Below are 25953 nucleotides of genomic sequence, written 5' to 3' on the forward strand. Positions count from 1 at the left end.
CTATGTTAACATTTATATATACCAAGTATATCAATGACATATGAATTTTAATACATTGGGGTGGGGATATAAGTTACTATCTGATCGAGATATGTACATCGCTATTAAAGCCTTTCTGCTCTAGCTACCTCTAAAATCAGAGTTAAAGATGCTTGACTGATAACGGTATGAAATAATCCCAGTGATGACTTTTGTGAAACAAACTTTAAAATATTACCTTATTCCGATTCCATTAACTTCTGTTTTAATCTTTATTATTTGTTTCAGTTTTTGTTTTTGAGTTGTTTTGTCCAGACCTCTAATTTCACTGATGTAGGAAATTTCTGAAGAGAGAACTCTCTCTCCTCAGTCCTTTTGACCAATGCAAGTCAGCTACTGTTCTGCAGCTTAGTCTTAGGCATGTGCTTGTTAGGGCCCTGAGAAGGTAAGTGATTTGCCCAGGATCACCCAGCTAGTCTGTATTTTTTTTAAAAAGTATCTTGGACCTAAGTCTTCCTGACTCTGAAAATGGCTCTCTTGATCACTTATTTTAAAGCTTGCTTGTATCTACTCTTTGGTCTATGTGGTCTTTGAATGACTTTTGGTCAAAAAACAGTGAAAGAAGGAAAGAAGGAAGGAAGGAAGGAAGGAGGGAGGGAGGGAGAAGAGATTTGGCAACCAAACAAATGAATGTTGTCCTGGGGTTCATTAAGAGAGGCATAGTATCCAAGATAAGGAAAATAATAGTTCTCTTGTATTCAGTCTTTTGTCAGACCACATCTAGAACTGTGTGTTCTATTCTGGACACCACATTTTAGGAGAGTCATAGACCTGGTAAGAGATATGGAAATCATTCTATAGGAGGATCAGTTTGAAAGAATGAGGGATGATTAGTCTGGAGATGAGAAGACTTTCAAGGAAACTATAAGCTGTCTTCAAGTATTTGAAGGACTATCATGAAAGAGGAATTAAATTTATCCTTTACCCTGGAGGGCAGAAATGGGAGGAGATAATATATGAGGAGGGGAGAACATGAGAAGCTGGAGGGATCAAGGAAGGTTACATGTTGGAAATGATACCTAAGCAGAGCCTTAAAGGAAGATGGGGTGTCTGAAACACACACAGAGAATGCATTCTAAGTCTGTGTGAACTAAAAGACAAGAGAAGGCATGTTGAATTCAGGTAACAACTTGTAGTCTGATTTAATTCAAACATAGTTTCCTTGATAGGTAGTAATGCAAAATAAGTATCACCTATGTACCAGTCAGCACTAGTCTCTCACTAACTTGGATTTATGTTCAGAAAGGATACTTTTTGGTAAGTGTTTCTCACATGACTTAAACCTCCATTCCCATGTGAAATAGAGAATCTTTAAGGTCAAACTCAGATCTAAGTACTCAACAGAAACCCCAGAAAGCAGCAGCTTTGAATCACTAACCAAAAAGAAAAAAAACATTTAATTGGAACATAAAAGGAAACTTCAGACATTAGAAACATTCTCAGTACATTCCCTAAATGAATGCAGTCTCTTCTCCAATTGATGCAGAGGAAAATAGCATCTGTGACTCTTGCCTCTGAAATGGCAAAAATGGAGACAAATTATATTCTCTCTCTCTCTCTCTCCCCCTCCCTCCCTCCCTCCCTCCTCTTCTCTCCTCTCCTCTCCTCTCCTCTCCTCTCCTCTCCTCTCCTCTCCTCTCCTCTCCTCTCCTCTCCTCTCCTCTTCTCTCTCTCTCTCTCTCTCTCTCTCTCTCTCTCTCTCTCTCTCTCTCTCTCTCTCTCTCTCTCTCTCCCTCCCTCCCTCCCTCCCTCCCTCCCTCCCTCCCTTCCCCACCCCATGTATGCACTCCTCAGTGAAAACTTCCTCACTGCAAATCGCATTTGTAAAATGTGAAAAAAAGTAAAAAAGCAATTGCGCCTTCCCCCCACCAAATATTCACACTCTATGTTTTGACCAATCCTCTAGCATAGTAGGTCTGCGCTTTGCCAGTTTTGCCCACATATTGCCTGAATCTCTCTCTATAGGATCCTCCAGTCTTTTTCTCCCCATAGTTCAGAAGTCTCCTCTCCTTACTCCACATATGTCAGGAACATGCTGGAACTTCTGGACTCCTGGTCAGCACCACTGAAGATATACTCAATGTGGCTTCTCCCTCCTACAAATCAGAAATGTCACTTACCAATAGGAATCCATGTTTCTTCCTACAATAGCCTTGCCTGGCAGGCACAGTCACTGTCATTTAGCCTAAAGTACAAGAGATTTATTCTTGTTTTTTTTCTCAGTTTTTTCATCTGTAAAGTGGAGATAGAGATGAGTAGTACCTATTTCACAGCATTGTTATGAGGATCAAATGAGATAATATATAAAAACTGATATATAAATGTTAACTATTATCACTATGACCAACGTCTCAATGAGAGGCTTATTCTTATAAATCTAAGGACATAGAGTATGTAGCTGGGTTTAGGAGGCATAAGAGTGCAATGGCAAGAACCCTGGATCAGGTCACAGGACCTGAGTTTAAATCCTAGCTTTTCCACTAACTACCTGTGTGACCTTTGGTACTTTACTTAACCTCTCTAGGTCTCAGTTTGCTCAACTGTAAAATGGAGGAATTTAACTATTTGACATCTAAGGTCCCTTCTAGTTCTAAATGTATGTACCATGACTACTCTGGCAATCAAGCTGACAGGGAGAATCCAAGAAGGAGACTAAAGAAAGTCTCCCTCTCATCTGTATTGTAAAACCCTACCTAGATACATACATACATAAGGAAGAATCAAGGCCAATGCAATCCTTTAAAATATAGTTTATTTTCACTACCTTTTTTCAGCGTTAACAAAATTGGCTAATATGTTCACAAGAGAGAACAGTTGTCCAGCCAGATTGGCCTAGTTGGCAGAGGATCTAACAGTGGTTTGTGAGCAGTTCCATATAGCCATTCCTAATGTCCAACAGGTAACCCACTAGATCTATAAGGCCTCAGACAACACTTCACCTTCCATAGACTCATCCACCAGGAAACCGGAGCCTACTCAGACATCTTGACATATGCCTTGCTGCTGCCCCTTTATCCCCTCCTGGAATAGCATTAGGGGAATCAAGTCAATACTATCCTTACCTCAAGAAAGGGCATTTTACTTACTGTCATATGGCTCCAATCACAGGTAATCACTGTAATTCTCTAGACCAAAACTCCCTCCCCAGGTCACTACTCCCTACATATATTATCCCTCCTGAGGATGTAAGCTCCTTGAAGGCAGAGATTGTCTATGACTATATTTGTATCCGCAGTATTTAGTATGATGCCTGGCACATGGTAGGTGTTTAATAAATTTTTTTTTCATTTATTCAACAGAAACTTCAAATGGTAAAGGCTATCTCTGGGTTTTCTTCCTGTTTTCTTTGTAGCTTAGTAGGAAGGCAAAATATCTGCCTATCAATAATGAACTGTGAACCTTCCTATAGAAAGACTTAAAATATGGCATAGACCAATGTGTTGAGTATGGAACCGTTTTCTCCAGTATATTTGTTGACCACCCACACTGAATTCTTCAATTGTGAATCTCACCTTGTTGCTACTAAAGGAGACTTAGTTTCTCCTTGAAAGAGTTACATGTGGTATAACCTCTGTCAGATTGCTTGCTATCTTGGGGAAGGGAGAGAAGAAGAAATGACAGAGAAAAATTCCAAATTCAAAATCTTGTTTTAAAAAAAAATGAATGTTGAAAATTGTCTTTATATATAATTAGAAAAAATACTATTAAACAAAAAAACACAAAAAAAGAGGTACACATTTCAAAAGATTAAAGCTTCTAGAGGGAAGTAACTGTTATCAGCTAATGTCAAGCATCCCAGGGGAAAGAGACCTTAATTCATTTAAACATTAAGTGAGTTCTGCCTAGTGATAGGCACTTCAAGGAACTGGAAAGATAGCTATGACTTGAGCCCCACCTTCAAGATACTAATGATCCAGTATCTTTGGACACTGAAGCTTTATAGAAAGAAGAGGCCAGAAATATATTGAAAGGCCCCAAATGACATTTCCCAGGAAACAAGAAAAGAACACCAATAGAAAAAATCCCTAAAACTCAGGCAAGGCAGGAACAAGATGTGTCTTTTAAATCTTGGGGGTGTGGGGGGGAGGGGGTGCACCTCCAAATGGAGCTCTCTCAAGATCTAAGTAACAAAGAGCTGACTAGAGATGTGTAAGGATGCAGCAGGCAGCTAAATAGCCCTGGAAGCCATCTGACATTTACAAAGCACAGCAGTTATCCTCACAGGCTGCTAGATTCCTTTGCAAATCAAGTTACAAAGAGCAGAGAAATGAATATCCTTTCCCAGAAATGAGCAGAGACAGCTGCACAATGCATATGCTTAGCACATGAAAGGAGACAGAAGGTCGATGCTGCCCGAGACCCAAGAACTCACCTGTATCCTGGTGTCTGCCTCAATAATGACAGTCCCTTCCATAGAGTGAATTTATATTGAGCAACTGGATACTACGTAAACCACAGACTAAAACCTGAGACAAATTTCTCGAATGATTAGCTCTTTCTCCTCTAATGTCCTACTTTGATACCTCACTGGGCATGAGCTTGACCCTGGACTTTCCAATGCTAAGCCAGTAAAGTTCAGATACCTACAAGTCCAGCAAACTTGAAAGATTTTGAGTATCTGCCCAGAGATGGGGTGCATGCTTGTCATCCAAGGACAAGTCTAGTTCAGAAAATCTCAACATGAGACTGACCACAAGGTGATGGATTTTTCAGACACAATAATTCTTTTTTTTTTTAATTAATTTTTAACATTTATTTTCACACAATTTTCGGTTACAAATTTTCTCCCCTTTTATCCCCTCCCCCCCCCAATCCCGAGCTTTCTAATTGCCCCTGTGACCTATCTGCTCTCTCCTCTATCCTCCCTCCCTGCCCTTGTCTCCGTCTTCTCTTTTGTCCTGTAGGACCAGATAGCTTTCTTGACCCCTTAACCTGTATTTCTTGTTACCCAGTGGTAAGAACATTACATTTGGTCCTAACACTTTGAGTTCTAACCTCCTTAGCTCCCTCCCTCTCCACCCCTTCCCCTTGAAAGACAGGCAATTCAATATAGGCCATATCTGTTTAGTTTTGCAAATGATTTCCATACTAGTTGTGTTGTATAGGACTAATTATATTTCCCTCCATCCTATCCTGTCCCCCTTTACTTCTATTTTCTTATGGTCCTTTCCCTCCCCATGAGTGTCGACCTCGTATTGCATTCTCCTCCCCATACCCTCCCCTCCATCCTCCCCCCCACCCTGCTTGTGCCCCTGTCCCCCACTCTCCTGTATTATGAGATAGGTTTTCCTATCAAAATGAGTGTGCATTATATTCTTTCCTTTAGTGGAATGTGATGAGAGTAGACCTCATGTTTTTCTCTTGCCTCCCCTCTTTATCCCACCACTAATAAGTCTTTTGCTTGCCTCTTTTATGAGAGATAATTTGCCCCATATAACTTCTCCCTTTCTCCTCCCAATATTTCTCTCTCACTGCTTGATTTCATTTTTTTTTAATATATGATCCCATCCTCTTCAATTCACTCTGTGCACTCTGTCTCTATGTATGTGTGCGTGTGTGCATGTGTGTGTGTGTGTACTCCCACCCAGTGCCCAGATATTGAGATGTTTCAAGAGTTATAAATATTGTCTTTCCATGTAGGAATGTAAACAGTTCAACTTTAGTAAGTCCCTTATGATTTCTCTTTGCTGTTCGCCTTTTCATGGTTCTCTTCATTCTTGTGTTAGAAAGTCAAATTTTCTTTCCAGCTCTGGTCTTTTCATCAGGAAAATTTGAAAGTCTTCTATTTCATTGAAAGACCATTTTTTCTCCTGAAGTATTATACTCAGTTTTGCTGGGTAGGTGATTCTTGGCTTCAGTCTTAGTTCCTTTGACTTCTGGAATATCCTATTCCATTCCCTTCTATCCCTCAATGTAGAGGGTGCCAGATCTTGTGTTATCCTGATTGTATTTCCACAATACTTGAATTGTTTCTTTCTAGCTGCTTGCAATATTTTCTCTTTCACCTGGGAATTATGGAATTTGGCCAAAATGCTCCTAGGAGTTTCTCTTTTTGGATCTCTTTCATGCGGTGTTCTGCGGATTCCTTGAATATTTATTTTGCCTTCTGGTTCTAGAATCTCAGGGCAGTTTTCCTTGATAATTTCATGGAAGATGATGTCTAGGCTCTTCTTTTGATCATGGTTTTCAGGTAGTCCCAGAATTTTTATATTGTCTCTCCTGATTCTATTTTCCAGGTCAGTTGTTTTTCCAATAAGATATTTCACATTATCTTCCATTTTTCGAATCTGCGCGGTATGTTCTGAGATGTCTGTCTTTCTCGAAAAGTCCTTAGCGTCCATCCGTACCATTCCAGTTTTGAAAGATCTATTTTCTTCAGTGAGCTTTTGAATCTCCTTTTCCATTTGGTTAATTCTGCTTTTGAAAGCATTCTTCTCCTCATTGGCCCCTTGCACCTCCCTTGCCAACTGAGTTAGGCTAGTTCTCAAGATGCCAATTTCTTCAAGATTTTTTTGGTTCTCCTTTAGCAGGGAGGTGATCTGCTTTTCATGCTTCTCCCTCATCCCTCTCATTTCCCTTCCCAGTCTTTCCTCCACCTCTCTAACTTGATTTTCAAAATTCCTCTTGAGCTCTTCCATGGCCCGAGCCCATTGGGTGGGCTGGGACACAGAATCCTCAATTTCTGTGTCTTTGCCTGATGGCAAGCATTGTTCCTCCCCATCAGAAAGGAAGGGAGGAAGTGTCTTTTCTCCGGTAAAGTACCCTTCAATAGTTTTATTTCTTTTCCCTTTTCTTGGCATTTTCTCCAACCAGTGGCCTGACCTCTGAATGTTCTCCTCACACCCACCTCACCTCCTGGTCCTCCCAGCCAGCGTTTGGGGACTGAGATTCAAATGCTGCTTCCCGCCTTAGGATTTTTGGTGGGGGCAGGGCTGCTATTCAGTGTGAGAATTAAGTTCAGGTGGTCAGGGGCAGGGCCACCTCTCAGGCATAGTTCCCTCTGGGGGTTTATGCACAGACCTTCCACAATGGATCCAGGCTCCTGCCCGTTTGGGGAGCCCCCGTCCGCAGCCGCCTCTCAGCCCCCACCTCCCGGGGGGGGGGGGGGGCCGAGCCTTGGGGGCACCCCACTCCCCTCTCAACCCACCCAAGAGACTCTCTCACCCACCCCCGTCAGTCACCTGTTGGTGGGGGGCCCGTGCTGCTGCTGAAGATCCCGCCTCCGGAGCCCTCTCAGATCTGTGCCTCTCGGAGCTGTGGCCGCCGCCGCCGCCGCAGGTCCGGGCTGGGCTCCATGTCTGCAGCACGACGGACCTTTTGCGAGAGGTTTGCAGGTCCCTCTGTGGGTGGGGGGACCCGCGTGGCCGCTGGAGATCCCGTCCCCGTAGCCCTCTCGGATCTCCTCCCCTCAGTGTCGCGGCCGCGGCACGGCCGCACTCCGCTCCCCGTCCCGGCGCCCAGTCCGCGGCGCGAAGGACCCCCCGCGAGAGGTCCGCAGGTCTCTCCGGAGCAGGAATCTCCCTCGCTCCAATACTCCGTGGTCTCTGGGTGCAGAATTCGCCTTGGCTTGGTCCCCTCTAGCCGTTCTGTGGTTTGTGTGTTCGGAGCTATGTGTATGTGCGTCTTTCTACTTTGCCATCTAGACACAATAATTCTTGACAACTATCTCCTAAATCATAGAAGGAACATGATCTGCAGTCATGCAGGGAATACCTGTACCAATGAAATCATAGATCCTCGAAGTACTATACATAAAGATTATCTACTCTTAGGAAGGAATTTGAAACAAACCCTACATCCCACCTAATAAGAAAGATCATCAACATCATCCTAAAATCATCAAGTTTCTCCTGACTCTTTGATACCAAATTTAGACACATGAAGTAATCAGAGAAAAATATAAAATAATCCACTACAGTGCTAAATTGTATAGTATAAAGTTTAGATGCTTTAAGAGGTTAAAGAAGAAAATACTTAAGGGAGATATTTCATGTCTTCAAATATTGGAAGGGCTATCATATCAAGTAAAGTTATTCAGTTTACTAAGCATTTTCTGTGTAATAGGCAAGCAGTGTTCTAAGTACAGTATTAGCAAAAAGAAAATTGGTTTCTTCTCTCAAAGAGCATACATTCTAATGGAAGAAGATAAAACATAAAAAGAAATTGAAAGGGGAGGCAGAAGTGAAAGTCCTAGAGAGTCAAGAATATAATCTGGAGAGAAATAAAAACATGGCTGCCCTGGCACCTTTTTAAAATGGAGGTTGTCACCTCACACCTATCAGGTAGGCTAAGATGATAGAAAGGGAAAATAATAAATGTTGGAGGGGATATGGAAAAATGGGGACACTAATGCATTGTTGGTGGAGTTGTAAACTGATCCAACCATTGTGAAGAGCAATTTGGTACTATGCCCAAAGAGCTATAAAATTGTACATACTCTTTGATCCAGCAATACCACCATGAAGTCTGTATCCCAAAGAGATTTTTAAAAAAGGGAAGGGGGAAGGACCTGTTTATACAAAAATATTTATAGCAATTCTTTTTGTGGTAGCAAAGAACTGGAAACTGAGGGGATGTCCATCAATTGTGTAATGACTAAACAAGTTGTGCTATATGATTTTGATATTGTACCATCATTTCTTATGATGAACAGAAGAAAACTTGGGAAGACTTATATGCACTGATGCAAAGTGAAATAAGCTGAACCAGGAGAACATTGTACACAGTAACAGCAATACTGTACAATGATCAACTGCGAATGACTCAACTATTCTCAGCAATATTCCAAAGGACTCATGATGAAAAATGCAATCTGCCTCCAAAGAAACAACTGATGGAGTCTGCATACATATCAAAGCATACTATTTTTGGCTTTCTGTATTTTTTCATGGGTTTTTCCCTCATTGGGTCTGTGTCTTCTTTCACAACATGATTAATACGGTAATATGTTTTGCGTGAGTGAATGTGAATAACTTTTATCAAATTGTTTACTGTCTCAGTGAGGGAGAGAGAAAATTTGGAACTCAAAATTCTGTTAAAGTGAATGTTAAAAATTGTCTTTACATGTAACTACAGAAAATAAAATATTACTTTTTTAATAAGGAGGATCTGTGAGCAATCAGTCCTTCACAGGGAGAAGCCACAGAAGGTACTTACAATGTGTGAAGTCTAGGGGTGAAGTGAATAGGGTGAATAGTTTTCTTTTGGATAAAGAAACTCCAGAGTCACAAGTATCGCCTGAAGAGGAATTGTAAAGAAGACAGGTTACTACTACTACTATTACAACTGCCACTATTATTACTACTACAACTACTCCTACTACTATTACTTCTAATACTATTACAACTACTACAGATGAGATTAGCTGAAGCCTTTCTGGAGATGATGAGATTAACATTTGCTCTTTGCTTGGGCAAAAGAACTGGGCAGTGGAATCAAAACTCTGAGCTACTCACCCCTTGCCTGCATGCCCCTGATTACCTCATCTCCCCGCCCACAGGGCATGTCTCTTCTATAAGAATCCCTTGCTTCTCCTTGCTAGTCTCCTTGCACAGTCTCCCTTAAGCAGACATCTCCTTTAAGAAGATGCATCCCTTGAGGAGTCACATCCTTTAGGGGGCTGCCTCCTTTAAGGGTTGGCTCTTTCCCCTAGAGGATAAGAACCCACTGGTTGCACTAAATAAGTGCTTTTACTTGACTTGGAGACAGCCCAAGCAAATTCTTTCGAGATGACACCAAGACATACATGCCCTTTCACCTCAATATTCTGGTGGCTCAATATTTTGGTGCCCTTGCACCCCATCACTACCACTACTACCACTACTACTACTACTACTACTACTACTACTACTACTACTACTACTACAACATACAAGAGAAATTGTCACAGAATAATATGTTGCTTCATTTGATTTTATTTGTAATGTTCTACAATTCTATTAAAAGGAGTTGTCAATGTGAATTAGAATAGTCATGTAAGTTTTCATGGAGGAAATGACCTAAAATGATAGCTGAATTAACAGAAGGGCATTCTGAACAAAAAAAAGATAACAATTCATATTAATTAACAACTCACTATTAGTAGTGGGGCAGCTAGGTGACACAATGGATAGAATGCTGGACCTGGTGTCAGGAAGACTCATCTCCCTGAGTTCAAATCTGGCCTCAGAGCCTTACTAGCTGTGTGACCCTGGGCAAGTCCCTTAACACTGTTTGTCTCAATTTCCTCCTCTGTAAAATGAGCTAGAGGAGGAAATGCCAAACCACTCCAGTATCTTTGCCAAGAAAATCACAAATGGGCCTGCAGAGTATGCCACAAAGAGCAGGACACAACTGAACAACAAAAAATTATTAGTACTTTATAGTCTTCGAAGCGCTTTCTTCTGAAGATCCTCTGATGGAGATAACTGCATGAGGGAGGCAAATAAATAAAGGATAGGTGTGAGCAAAGATAAAAACAATAGAAAGGACTGGCTTGACTGGAGCTGTGGGTAGCTGTTTGGCAAGAGAGAGAGATAAGGTTGAGGCAGGGTGGGGCCAATTGATAGAAATCCTGAATATCAAGTTGAGGAGTTTGGACTTAGCCTCATAAACTGCAAGGAGCTCTCATAGGTTGGTAGACCTGGGAACGAAGCATATTTAGGAAAATTTATCTGACAATGATGTACACAATGAATTACAACAGAAAAAGTCCAGAGCCAGAGTGACTGACTGAAACGTTCAGTAATGTCTGTTTGTCCTTCATCTTCAAATCATGACGTCAGAGAAATGATGACATGACTTGCATTTGTTTTGAGTGAGGGAGGGCTGTGCAAGGTCAGCAGCCTCACTTTGTCCTCCTGAGTTATCTGGGTCCAGTGACCAGATATTCATCAGGATGACTAGAAATGGCCCAGGATGCAATGGGAGACCTTGGTGTTTTTAGGCTGGCCTCTTCAGTTACTCACTTAGAGGGAGGTAACGCCCATTGAGTGAACAGACCTCTTTGAGAAGTAGTCAGGGAATGGCCCTTTTAATGAACTAAAGAAAAAATAATAAATCAACAGAAACTGTTACTAGTGATAACTACTCTAAGCCAGCCATTAAGTGGAGCTTGGGCAGGGACCTATTGTTGTCCAGTCCATGGGCTTCAGAGTGCACTGGGTTTAAGGTTTGGGGAAGGAGAAGGAAAGAAGGAATAAAGGAAGGAGGGGAGGAAGGAAGGATATTCAGTAGTGAGATGAGAGGTGAGTGTGTACAAAGGTGGTATCAACTCAACTAGTACTTATTAAGTAACTATTATGTCACTTCTCAAAATTCTGCCCTCAAGGATCTTACATTCTACTGGGGGAGGAGCAGCCACTGCACATACACATATGAGTAAATACTAAATATATACGAAATAAATACAAAATAATTTGGAGGGTGCTAATCCTAAGTTACTAAGGCAGTTGGGTGGTGTTGGAGTTAGGAAGAATCATTTTCCCAAGTTCAAATCTGGCCTCAGACACATGTGACCCTGTGTAAGTCATTTAACCCCTATTTGCCTCAGTTTCTCATCTGTAAAATGGAGACATGTTGGAGAAGGAAATGGCAAACCATGCCAGTATTTTTGCCCAGAAAACCCCACAGACAAAAGTTCATGTGGTCACATAGACTCACACCCAACTGAATGACTGAACAACAACCATGAAGCTTTCCAAGGGAGTAAAATAAACATTCCCCAAGCTTTTATAATATTAAACTAGAAATTTGGTCTAATACGTACTATATTAGCACTGGGGCAATTGCTATGCTTATGACAGGAAAAAGTGGTCTCACCCTTCACCTCCTGAGGTAATATCTTTGTCAAGAAAATCCCATGGACAATGTCCACGGGGTCACAATAGTTGTACTTAACTGAATGACAAATCAGTACTAAGAACTAGGAAAAGGAAGAGTCAGGAAAAGCCTCATATAGGAGGGAGCCCTTAAGCTATGCAGTGAAAGAAGCTTGGGAGTCTGGAGTAAAGGCTAGAAGGGAAAGCATTCTAGATATAGGGAACAGCCTAGGCAAAAGCATTGAGGCAGGAGATGACACGCTAGGAATAAAAAAAAAAACAGAGAATGACTGTAGGAATAGAGGGCAAAGGACAAACCTGACAGATTAAAAGCTAAGTCCCTGCCAGACCAGGTATATGTCAATGCCATTTCTCCTAGATAACAGAAAATGCCCTAACATAGTCACACCCATCAAAAAACCAGATTAAAATTGTGGGCTTTGTACCATTTCCTGAAGGAATTCAAATTTCAGCTTCTTTGCAACAGAGAAGACAGTGAGTTCTGAGACTCCCCATCTCTGGCCTTTAGAATAACGTGACTTCATCCATTTGGACATTAGAGGTCATGGCTAGCATTCTAAAATAGGCTGAGAAGCCAGATGGTTGATAATGCTGATTTCAGAACATAAATTTTACAACATAAGACCAAAGGATTCCTCCAGAAATCCCCAAGCACAAAAGAGTCCTATCCGTTGGAGCATTATCTGATATAGCCAAATTCCTCCATGGCAAATTAATCATTCAACAAGCATTTTTTAAGTTCCTAGTCTGAGCTAGGTATTGTACTAGGAGCTGAGGATGCAAACGCAAAAGACAGTCCCTCAAAGGCAGGAATAGTTTCTACTGCGGGAAAAATATAGGCACATGGATAAGTAAATGCAGGATAAATACAAAATAAATGTAAATTGACCTGGATGGAAAACTAAAAACTGAAAAACATTAGGAATGGCTTGAAGGAGGTGATACTTCAGCTAAACCCTGAAGGCAACATGGGTGTCCAAGAGGCAGTGATGAAGAGGGAGAGTGTTCCAGGCATGGGGAAAAGCCTAGACAAAAGCAAAGAGGTGGGAGACAGAATGCCTTAGGTAAAGAATAGTAACTAGAGAGGGGCGGAGCCAAGATGGCGGAGTGAGAGCAATGACTCACCTAAGCTCTTGGACAAACTCCTTCAGATACCTCTGAAAGGAGAATCTGACCCAATTTTGGAGGTGCAGAATCCAGTGGGAGACAGACTGTGGCGGAATCAGAGCCCAGGTTAGACGGGAAGGTCCACGGGAAAGATCTGTTCCACGGGGGTGAGCCCCCAGTGCACAGCGCAACATGGTCAGCGCAGCAGAGTGGAAGGGCCCGGGAAACCAAGAGTGGTGGGCTGAACCAGCAGAGCAGCACCGAGGGTGGGAGACAAGCCTCCCCAAGCCAGTGAGAGCCACTGACTGCCAGATATCAGCGCAGCAGCTCCTGAGACTTTCAGCCTAAAGATTAAACATCAGTAAGTCGCCTACTTGAACTTCTGGGAGCCAAGATGGTGGAGTGATCAGTAAATGCTCTCTCCTCCCCCCTTGATGACCGGGAAAGAACCATAAAATATTTCCCTAGAAAAATCCTGGATCAGCGGGAACAGCAGAAGGAGCCAATCGTCTCCTTAACACCTGAGGCTAGGAAAATAGCTAAGGGGGATTCCTCCTACTGTGGCGGAAGCAAACCAGGACAGAGGACCTAGGGCAGAGAAAACTCACACTAGGACCCAGGCAAGCCTCAGCCCCAGGAGAGGAGCCCCAGGAGGGGTGGGAATAGGCATTAGCATCTAGGTGTGCCTCAGCACTCCAAGGGAAATGGGAAGACAATAGGGAAGCTGGGATCACCATCCCCTGAGCTTTCCTTTGCCTCAGTTCAGCTGAGAAGATCTCCTGTGACCAGACCACTCCTCCCCGACACTTAACAAGCTAACCCCAGGGCTGATCAGGAAACACAAAACAAAAACCTGCTCTTAGCTTTTTCACACCTTAGCCCAACACAAAGTTCTGTAGCTTCTAACTGAAAGAACCAGAAGCCACAACACACAATCAACATCATGAATTAAAAAAAGCAAAATAAACATGAAAAAACCATAGAATCTTTCTGTGGGGATAAGGACCAAAACACAAACACCAAAGAAGTCAGTGCTGAGACTGTACTTCCATCTGAAACTTCAGAAGAGACTATGAACTGCTCACAAGCACAAGCAGCTCTCCTGGAACAGCTGAAGAAGGAAATAGAAGAAAAACTGGCCAATGATTTTAAAATTATAAAAAAAGAATTCACTGATGAGAACATCTCTTTGAAAAGGAAAATTGAACAAATAGAAAAGGAAGTACAAAAATTGACTGGAGAAAATAACTCCGTAAAAGAAACGGTTGGTCAAATGGAAGAGGAAACACAAAACCTAACTGGGAAAATTGGACAAATGGAAAAGGAAGTACAAACATTAACTGGAGAAAATAACTCCTTAAAAGGAAAAATTGGACAGATGGAAAAGGAGATGCAAAAGTTAACTGAAGAAGAATAGTAAATAGATCAGTTTGGCAGGGGTATAAAGTGTATAAGGGAGAGTAATATGTAATCAATTGAGACATTCCAGTTGTATAAGTGATTTATGAAACTGATAGACACAGGAGGGTTGGATTAGATGATCTCTGAAGTCTCTCCCAACTTTAGCATCCTCAAGGGAATAAACCCTGAGGGTAAGGACTCTGTCTTAATTGTCTTTATATCTCCTCTAAAAGCCTGTTTTAGAAAGATTCTGTACCAGACACTGAGCTCCTTGCTTGAACTAAACTGCCAAGCATTCAAACTATGCTTCAGAGAGCAAAACTCCAATGGGCTGGCCACATTGTTCGAATATAGAATGTACACTTGCCAAAAAGACTATTTCATGGAGAACTCAATGGGGCAAGTGATCACATGGTGGTCAGAAGAAGTGATACAAGGACACTCTCAAGGTCTCTCTTAAGAACTTTGGATTTGATTTTGTGACATGGGACAGGACCACACAGTATGGCGTGTTCACATCAGAAAGGGTGCTGTGCTCTATGAGCAAAGCAGAATTGAGACAACACAAAGTAAATGTAGGATGCTCAAATTTGGAGTAACCACCCCAAATGTTCACATGGACTATCTGTGCCCAGTCTCTGGTAGAGCATTCCAAGCTCCTATTGGCCTGATCCGTCATAGTTATACACACTGAAACTTCACTGTATTACAGTGATGTCATTTTGGTCCTCTTCGAGAACAAAAGACATCAACCAACCAACCAAAAGCACAGCTTGGGTGTTTTGTTCATAGTGGATCCCAATAAATGGTGATGGAATAAATAAATGGTTTTAAGGATGATAGTTTACATTTAGTTAGCATTTTAAAGATTACAAAGTGCTTTACTCACCAAAATCCTGTGAAGAGGATATCACACCCATTTCACAGATGAAGAAACTGAGTGGTGTAAAATGCTTCTTGTATTCAAGGCAAGATGGCTACCTCTCTCTCTTAGTACTACAATATTCACAAAGCCAATCTTATTTTGCGTAGATACCCTTAGGAGGTCAAGGACAGAAAAGAAGACTCCATAGCTACCAAAATATTCATGGCAAAGTATTTTGTGATAAGCAAAATAAAACTGAAAGCAAAATAAGGGCTCATCAACTGGGGAATGGTTGAACAAACTATGGAATACGTACGTAACAAGATATTTAAGAAATTACAACTAGGTGGCATACAACTAGGTGGCATAGTGGATAGAGCTCTGAGCCTAGAGTCAGGAAGACTCATCTTCCCAAATTCAAATCTGGCCTCAGACACTTACTAGCTGTGTGACCCTGGGCAAGTCATTCACCCTTGTTTGCCTCAGTTTCCTCATCTGTAAAATAAACTGGAGAAGGAAATGGCAAACCTCTCCAATGTCTTTACCAAGAAAATCCCAAATGAAGTCATGAAGGGTCAGAAATGACTAAAACAACTGAACAACAACAAACTTATGAGGAAACATGGGAAAATTTGTATGAACTGGTACAGAGAGAACCACGAGGACAATATACATAACGATTACACCATAAAAATTTTTAAATGCCTGTTACAATGAAGTCAAATGCTGAACAATTATAATCATCCATATTGACTCTGGAGAAGACATGAGGAAATATATTTCCTCTTTTCAACAGAAAGGTGGGCAGCTATGGATTTGGAGTATCACATATTGGGGGGGGGCACTGTGTGTCAGTTGGTTTTGCTTAGCCATTTCACTTTGTTATAGTGAAAGGATCATGGTGGTGGTACACAGAAATGACTGATGTGGGAGAAGGGGGGGAGGAAAAAGAAATGACTGATGTAAAAACAAGAGGCATTGATAAAACTTCTTTGTTTTTTAAGACTCATTTTATTCTGCACATATTCCGTGATAGCAGAGATTCCCACGGTGGCTGTTTATTTTTACCTCACCACATTTTGTGAGATTTTTCACCCATTCTGTAGGTTTGGGCAGAGCCTGTATTTAGCAACCAAGAGAACAAAGAGAGTGTTTATCCTCATTTAAGTTCCCATTTCTCATGATTCACTGCTGTCAATTGCAAATAGGGAACCAAGAAAGGATGGTACTTCTGTGCCAGGAAGATGTGTATAACCTGTCCTTGGTTAGCTAAAGCCCCTTTGCCTTTGCCACCATCAGTCAATAATTTGTTGCTTTTTTCCAGGCAATAATTTCATAAATGTGCACCTCCTCCTTCATTTCCTTCCCATTTCCTAACAGGGTCGTCAACAGTAGCACATGTAGGACGATTGTCTCTAGGGCAACACAAAAAAACTCTAGTAGAAGCAGAAGAATCTATTAACTATAAATGATACATAGGTGAGAAATCACAGGAATAGGAGAAATCAATCAATAAGCAATTATCATGTGCCAGACGCTATGCTACGTGATGAGAATATGAAGGAAAAGGAAAAACAAACAAACAAATCCCTGCCCCGAAGGAGCCAGCATTCTAATGGCAGAGACAACAGGTATATAAGTAGGGACATATAAGATATGTACAGGAAAGATGGAAGATAACCTTAGAAAGCATGGTGCCAATAGCTAGGGATGAAGGTGGGAGGCTAAAGAAAGACTTCTTGTAAAAGATGGCATTTGGCCTAAGTATTGAAGGAAATTAGGGATTCTAAGAAAGGAGGAAGAGAAAAAAGAAATGGTGAGGACTGAATGCAGATCAGAGCATACTACTTTTCATTTTATTTTTTTATGGTGGGCTTTTCTTTGGTCTGTGTTTCCTTTCACAACATGACTAACATAAAAATATATCATGCATAATTGCACATGAATAACCTGTATCAAATTGCTTGCCTTCTCAATGAGGGGAGAAGAAAAGGAAGAGAGGGAGAGAATTTGGAATTGAAAAATTTTTTAAAATTTATGTTAAATTTTGGTTTACATGTAATTGGGAAAAATAAAATATTGTTCAACAAAATATGTTTCCGTTGACCAAATAACAGATAAAGAACATTATGAAATGCAAAATGAATAATTTTGATTACATTAAATTGAAAAGTTTTTGCACAAAGTGAATGAAACCAAGATTAGGAGAGAAGCCAAAAACTGGAAAAGAATTTTTACAACTGATGTCTCTAATAAAGGTCTCATTTCTAAAATATATAGAGAACTGAGTCAAATTTATAAGAATACAAGTCATTCCCCAATTGATACATGATCAAAGGATATGAACAGGCAGTTTTCAGAAGAAGAAATTAAAGTTATCTATAGTCATATGAAAAAATGCTCTAAATCACTAGTGATTAGAGAAATGCAAATCAAAACAACTCTGAGGTACCACATCATATCTATCATATTTGTCATGTTTCCATGACAAAACAGGAAAATGATAAATGTTGGAGAAGATATAGGAAAATTGGAACACTAATGCATTCATTTGTTAGTGGAGTTGTGAACTGATCCAACCACTCTGGAGAGTAATTTGGAACTATGCCCAAAGGGCTATGAAACTGTGTATACCCCTTGATCCAGCAATACCACTTCTAGGGTTATACCCCAAAGAGATCATTAAAATGAGAAAAGGACCCACATGTACAAAAAATTTCTAACAGCTCTTTTTGTGGTGGCCAAGAACTGGAAATTGAGAGGCTGCCTATCAATTTCGGAGTGGCTGAACAAGTTGTGGTATATGAATGTAATAGAATACTATAATGCTATAAAAAATGATGAAGAGGACGACTTCATAAAAACCTGGAACTGATGCTGAGTGAAGTGAGAAGAACCAGAACATTGTACACAGTATTAGCTACAGTATGCAGTGACTGACTTTGATGGACTGAGTCCCTCTCATCAATGCAAGAACCTAAACCAGTTCCAAAGGACTCATGATGGAAGGTGCCACCCACATCCAAAGAAAGAATTATGGAGACTGAATGAAGAGCAAAGCAGACTATTTTATTTTTTTGTTTCGTTTTTGTTTCTTTCTCATGGTTCCTCTCATTGATCCTAATTCTTCTATACAATATGACTAATGTGAAAATGTGACAGGAATGTATATGTACAGCTTATATCAGATTGCATGCCATCTTGGAGTGGGAAGGAATGTGGTGAAAACTTAAAACTTAAGTAAGTGAATGTTGAAAACTAAAAATAAATTAACTTACAAAACATGCTTCCATTATTAGCTATGTTACCAAAGAAAGCAAGAAAAATAAAGTGTAGAAATTATATTTCAATCTGTATTCAAATTCTATCAGTTTTTTCTCTGGATGTGGATAGCATTTTCCTCAGGAGTCCTTTAGAATTATCTTGGATCATTGTATTGCTGAGAATAGCTAAGTCACTCACAGCTGATCATTGTACAACATTGATATTACTATGCACAATACTCTCCAGGTTCTGCTCATTTCACTTTGCATCAGTTCAAATAGGCCTTCCCAAGTTTTTCTGAAATCATCCTATTTGTCATTTCTTATAATATAATAGTATTCTATCACAATCATATTCCATAACTTGTTCAGCCACAACCCAACTGATGAGCGTTCCCCTCAATTCCAATTCTTTGACACAACAAAAAGAGCTACTATAAATATATTTTAAATATAGGTCCTTTTCCTTTTTCTTTGATCTCTTTGGGATAGAGACCTAGTCGTGTTATTGCTGAGTCAAAGGGTATGCACAGTTTTATAGCCTTTTGGGCACAGTTCCCAATTGCTCTCCAGCTCAAAACTCCACCAACAGTATGTTTAGTGTCCCAATTTTCCCACATCCCCACCGATATTTGTCATTTTCTTTTTCTGTCATATTAACCCATCTGATAGGTGGTAGGTGATACATCAGAGTTTCTCTAATCAATAGTGATTTAGAGTATTTTTATATGACTATAGATATTTTTCATTTCTTCTTCTGAAAACTGCCAGTTCAAATCCTTTGACCATTTAGCAGTTGAAGAATGACTTGTATTCTTATAAACTTGACTCAGTTCTCTATATATTTGAGAAATGAGGCTTTTCTCAGAGAAACCTGCTGTAATTTTTTTTTGTTTCCTGCTTTCCTCCTAATCTCAATTTCATTGGTCCTATTCACTATTTGCAATAATCTTTTCTATTTAATGTTTGCAGAGCCTTAAATTAGCCTTCTGTTTGATAGGAAAAGTTCAAGTGTTAGCTAAGGGTTACACTTAAGCCTGTTTTCCTCAGTTTCCTCATCTGTAAAATGAGCTGGAGAAGGAAATGGCAAACCAATCCAGTATCTTTGCCAAGAAAGCCCCAAATGCGATCGTGGAGAGTCAAACACAATCTGACTAAACAACAATCTTGGATAGGTTGCTTAACCTCTCTAGGCCTCAGTTTCCTCATCTATAAAATGGAAGAGTTAGATGTAAGGTCCCTTTCCAATTCTAGGTCTGTGATTTTTCAGAGACATGAAACTAGTGTCTACGACACCGAGCTGTTTTGCAGGTAATTACTTATGTTTACTAGCCAACAAAAATTCTTTACCAGTCTGTCCTTTTTCTCTAGGAATATAAAAGTGACAATAAAATCAGCATTCTTATTAGTAGCCCCATAAACAGCAAGGCCAATGCACTAGGAAGTGGCTCTTTGGAAGATTATGTTATGGGTGGGTGGTTGCTATTGTCGCTCCTGGAGGGTGATAGACTTAATAATAGCACCTACTTCCCAGGGTCATTATAAGGATAAAACGACACCTTTATAATTTGTAACCCTTAAAGCATTATGTCAATGCTAGCTGTGAGTGTTAGCTTTTTGATAGGAGAAAAGATATAATAATACATTCTTTTCAAAAATTACTTTTTTTAATCAGCAGAAATCTATGTTCCCTCCCAGACCCTCCACACAAAACTGAGAAAAAAATAAAACTTCTGTTAAAACATGTAAAGTAGAGCAAAACAAATTTCTATATTGGTCGTGTGTGTGTATATACATACATATATATACTCACACATGCATATATACACATATGTGTATATGCACGCACACATACATGTGTATGTATGTGTGTGCATGTGTTATGTGACATGCACACATCTGTATGCATATAGAGAGATATATATGTATGCCTCATTCTGCGCTCAGAATCTTTCCCTTCTCTTTCAGGAGATGGGTAGCTTGTTTTCATCACTGATTCTTTCAAATTGTGGTTGGCTATTACATTGATTAGAGGTTTAGACTGCAAGGAGTTTACAATCTGCGTGGAAGAGACAACATGTAGGTAGAGAGTTATATTCAAAATATGTATACAACATAGAGTCCAGGTAATTTTTCAAGGAAAGTATTAGCATGCAAAGGCTTCAGGTAAGAGAGCATTTGAGTTGATCTTGGAAGGAAACCAGGGACTCCAAGAGGCAGAGGTGAGGAGGGAGGGAATTCCAAACATGGGGGTAATTATGGTTCTTTCTAATTCTAAAATTCTTTGATGGTATGCTTTGATCCCCTTCTCTAACCTGACTTTTCCCCCACAGTTCCACTAAGAGAAAATTAAATTATTTTTTCAATAGGAAATTTACTAGGAAGCTTCCTAGTTTGATGTTACTGTATACAGAGGAAAGAATGAATTGCAAAACTACAGAAATAAATACATTTACAGAATGCAGATTTCTTATACTCACATAACTAAAGTAGAGCCAATTTTGGCTGAATTTGTGGGAGTTCTCCCTGGCTTTTCTTTATATCCCTCTAATCAGTTTAAGATGATAAATAGATGAACTCTCTGACTATCAGTCTATGGTAGACTAGAGTTTGTACCACTCACTCTCTGATAGATTCATAATCCTCTCCTAACTCTACTACCTCTTTCTCTGGATGTGGGACCACATAGTATCTCCTCTGGCCCTACAATGTGCCCTTCTCTGTCCTTGGATCCTGCCCTTGGATCTCTGTCCTTCTTGGCCTCAAAAGGAGGAAGGTACAGTCCCTGTTTAGTCCCAAAGAATATTCCTCTGGCTTCTGACTATCCTGTCCTCAAAGCCACCCACTTTACCCTTCCAGGATGTGTCTATATCCTATTCTTTCCCTTAATTCCCTTCTTTTTGCTTAGTTTCTTTAAAGCATATTCACGTCAGTTACAGATAGTTTTATCTTTTTGATGATGCTCAATTAATTCTCTTATTATTTTAGGTTAGTATCTGGAGAAAGTATCTAGAGAGGCATCCTGACATAGTTGCTAGGGAGTAGGTCTTGGAGTCAGGAAGACAGATTCAGATCCTGCCTCCAACGCATACTGATTATGTGACCCTGAGTAGGTCACTTAATGCCTCTGCTCAATGAGCTCCAAAGGTTCTTTACTACCTGCAGGATCAAATATTACATCCTCCATCTGGCTTTTAAAACCCTTCACAACCTGGCCCTTTCCTGCCTTCCCAGTCTTCTTACACTTTACTCCCCTCTGTTTTCTACAGTCTTGTAACACTGGGCTTCTTACTCCTCCTCACATCTCCTGATTCTGTCTTTTCAATAGCTGTCCCCCATGCCTGGAATGCTCTGCCTCCTCACCTCTGCCTCCTGACTTCCTTCAAGACGCCTACCTTCTACAAAAGACCTTTCCTAGTCTCCTCCTCTCTTCTCAGTGCTTTCCCTTTGAAATTCCATTCCATTTTACACTGTATATATCTTGTGTACACAATTTCTCCATACTGTATCTCCCATTAGAAAGTAATAGGTAGGGACCCATGAGGGCCCTGAGGACGAGGACCATATTTTTGCCCTTTATTATATCCCCAGAGCTTGGCACAGCACCTGGCGCGCAGTAAATGTTTAATAAATGCTTGCCGATTGATCAGTGCCTGCCGCCTCATCCCCTGCCCCATAACTCTAAGGCTATAAGTTGCAGAGCGGATACTGATCTTCAGTGGTAGAAGTTTCCTCATCACCTCCAAAGGATTGTAAAACTATGTATCCTCTTTGATCCAGCAAGAGATTCAAAGAAAAGGCCAAAGAACCTAATTGTACAAAATTAACACCACAGCCTTTTGTGGTGACAAAGAAATGAAAATTGAAGGGATGCCCACCAATTGGGGAATGACTAAACAGGCTGTGGCATATGATTGTGATGAAATATGGTTGTTCTTTTAAAAATGATGAGCAGGATGATTTCAGAAAAACTTGGGAAGATTTATATGAACTGATGCAAAGTGAAGTAAGCAGAACCAGGAGAGCATTGCATATAGTAACATCAACATTGTACAGTGATCAACTATGAAAGATTTAGGTTTTTTGATCAGGACAATGATCCAAGACAATTCCAGAGGACCCATGAAGAAAAAAACTATTCACTTCCAGAGAGAGCTGAGTGTAGACTGAAGCATACTTTTTCCCTTTTTTTGTGTTTTGGTTTTTGCGTGTTTTCTTTTGCAACATGGCTAATATGGAAATACATTTTGCATGACTTCACATGTATAGTCAATATCATATTGCTTGCCTTCTCAAGGGGTAGGGGATGGACAGGAGAAAGAAAACATGGAACACAAAATCTTAAAAAAAATGAATTTTTAAAAATTAGCAATAGGGAAATATTTTATAACACATTAAAAGTATTGAAAAGACAAAAAAGAGAATTTAAAAGTTTAGCAAGTTATAAGGAAATATTTTATGAAATAAATAAAAAGTATTGAAAAGGCAAAAAAAAAAAAACAAACCAAATCTCTTGATGAGGAGTACCCTAAGCCAATAAAATCATAGGGTCAATTAAAAAACAAAACATCTACAGCTATTCCCTCTGGAAGCTGTTCTGCCTCAGTAGAGAGCAGTCTCATTCATGTGACACTCTATTCTGCCTTATGTCATCTCCCCCTCATGACTCTTAAAAGACTGCCATCTCCTCCTAGACCTCCTACTAGGTTCCTGTTTCCAATCTAAGGAATACCAGCTAGTTATACTAGATCTACATTAAGTAAAATTATGCCTTATTTAAAACTAGCAATAGGAGTCATGATTTTTTTTTGGATTATTGGTTTGTGACCTCCAGTCCCACTTCCCTCCCATCCTCACACACCGACTCACCCACTGAGGTAGCATTGAATCAAGCAGAAGCAGATCACCAGTAGTGTTCATTCTAGCCTTTGTGTTCATTTTCTGTCCTGATCCCTGGAAATGTGTTTTTAAAGCTGTTATTGGAACAAATTATGGTCAAGCCCACTTGAAAGAAGTCTGTGAACCTAGAGAACTTGACCCCAGTTTTTCTAATGGTCTCCTGTAAGACGATTCATCATTCAACTGAATCGTGACATTTTGTGCATTTGACCTTTATTCGTTTTCATCTCAAGTTTGGTAACACTCATTTAGAGAGCGCACATGAGGAAATATCCTCCCCAGTTGCCCTTACTAGGGATCTCATCACAGAGGATTCAGAACCTCTATGGATCAGAACAAGGTCAGCTTCGAGCAGCAGTTACCAAATCCTCATTAACTGGTTACCTAAAGATTCGCCTCTGAAACCTTTTAGCCCCACATAGATACATACAAAGCAGATACCTACAAAGAAATTCTGCACTCTAGGAATGCAAATGACCCAACTCATGTCCCCAGAAGCAGAGTTAAACAGGTCACTGGTTATGGCTGTGTGGAGTTGTGTAAAAGTACTGACCCAAATGAGTGCTCCTTTCCTTCACATTTTGTAGTGGCAATTTTTTAAGGTGCCAAAAAACCCAGAAGCAAAATAAGGACCTATTTTGGACCTAGAGGACCATAGGTTTAAAGCTGGAAAAGACCTTAGAAGTGGTCTAATCCAAGAACCTCAGTTGAGAATGGCTGAGCAAGCTGTGCGCAGGGAACATAATGGGATATTATTGCAATGTATGAAACAGCCATTAAGAGCCTATCCAGTTATGGTATGTTAGCCACTGGAGATAAAGTTATCCGTATTAAGAGAGCTCATTACCTAGGTGATCATCGTGATCACCTAGATGTCATACATACATATATTTGGGATGGGAAATTTAAGAGAGAGAGAGAGAGACTGAAGATTGATAAGAGAAAATGCTGATAAATGGAGGAAGAGTCTGTTCAGTCATTTCAGTCATGTTCAACTCTTCATGGACACTTTTGGGGTTTTCTTGGCAAAGAAATGGTTTACCATTTCCTTCTCCAGATAATTTTATAGATGAGGAAATTGATGGCAAGCAGTTAAATGATTTGACAGCTAGTGTTTGAGGGTGGATTTGAACTCAGATGAGATTTACAGATTCGAAACCCAGTGCTCTAACCATAGCACCACCTCAGGAGGAAGAGTCATGACAATCAAATAAAGTCAGTTCACTCTTCCCCTTCATGCTATTTGCCTTCAGATGGACTTTGTTAGCTAGGTAATGCTACCTCCTCACAAAGAAGCCCAACAGGCTCTGTTCCAGTATTAAAGGGACAAACATATAGCTTGATGTCTGTTCCTAATCTTACATAAGTGAGGAGACCAACATGAGTTCAGACCAGTAATAATATAGGAGGCAAATGAAACCAACTTCAGATGTCTCCCTACTCACACAAATATATGTGTGTATATAAATGTATATATGCACATGCATATATACAACACACATACACATGTGTGCATGTACATGCATATATGTATGTGTATATGTACACATATATGTGTACATATATTCACACATAGGCTTTGGAAGAGACACCAAGCACCTCACGGTTCTTTCCATCCTTATTTTGTTCAGAACAATTGCTTAGTTTGTTAACGAAAACCCCCTTAAGAAGGAATCAGGAAAGTGAACTTCCAGGTTTTTGTTCTCGCTGCCTGTTTGGAAGGCTGAAGTGAAACCAAATAAAAATCATAGTCTAGGATGCGGCAGAGGTGGAGTGGGACAGTTTTGTTGATATTAATGTTTTTTTCTTTTGTCACTTTAATTGAACACGTCTAAAGTAATGGCTTAGGGGTAATTCAATGACACAGCTGTATGGGACAAAGACTTGCTAGTGGATAAAGCAAATTATTTGATTGGTGGAGTGACATTGAGCAAATCCGTAGAGATACTCGGAACTGAACACCACCACCTGTGTAGGGGTGGAGCTAAGGTGTGATTGACATCCCGCTGTCCTGAGAGCCTACACGATAACTTGGCTTGGCTAATACCTCTAGTGCCCTCTGGTGTTGGGTGGTATCTATTTCACATAAAAGCTCATTCAGAGAAAAAATATTTTAAATGTGATTTTTTTTTTAATTTATTTGGTACAGCCTACAGATATTTCCTTTGAGCTAGAAACATTTTTCCCTTTTTTTCTGTTAAGATGTATTGACAAGTCAAAATTGTATTCTTCCTACCGGGGCTCCATTCTGAACAAAACTGTTGTGTTTCTGCGTTTAATTTGATGACATCACTATGTGGTATCACTTGTCGCTGTTGCATGGTTGTGTGATTAAGAATTCACAGTTGTGTCATTGTGTAAAATGTAAGCTAAAATAACCAAAATGACTGTTAAATCTTCTGAATGTCAGTGCATAGCGTTAGATTTAAATCCTCATCGGGGCTCCTCTTGTATTAGGGTCCATTTACTATGAGAACAAGAATATTGATGCTGCATTAAGAGGGTCTGGAAGTGATTTGGGGAGAGGTGAAGTACTTCCTTACTAAAAAGTACAAAGATG

At 40.2% G+C, this 25953-nt stretch overlaps 1 long non-coding RNA gene across 1 annotated transcript; it reads right to left on the reverse strand.

Annotated features, from left to right (window-relative positions):
- Window positions 1–1424: 1424 nt before the first annotated feature.
- LOC140523341 (uncharacterized) lies at window positions 1425–23435 on the reverse strand. Its single transcript, XR_011973369.1, has 3 exons — window positions 23364–23435; window positions 2054–2135; window positions 1425–1553 (listed from the first exon to the last, which is right to left on the reverse strand). It is a non-coding gene; the product is annotated as an uncharacterized lncRNA (long non-coding RNA).
- Window positions 23436–25953: the final 2518 nt, after the last annotated feature.

Source organism: Notamacropus eugenii, chromosome 1 (genome assembly GCF_028372415.1).
Source record: "Notamacropus eugenii isolate mMacEug1 chromosome 1, mMacEug1.pri_v2, whole genome shotgun sequence".
Taxonomy (NCBI): Eukaryota; Metazoa; Chordata; class Mammalia; order Diprotodontia; family Macropodidae; genus Notamacropus; species Notamacropus eugenii.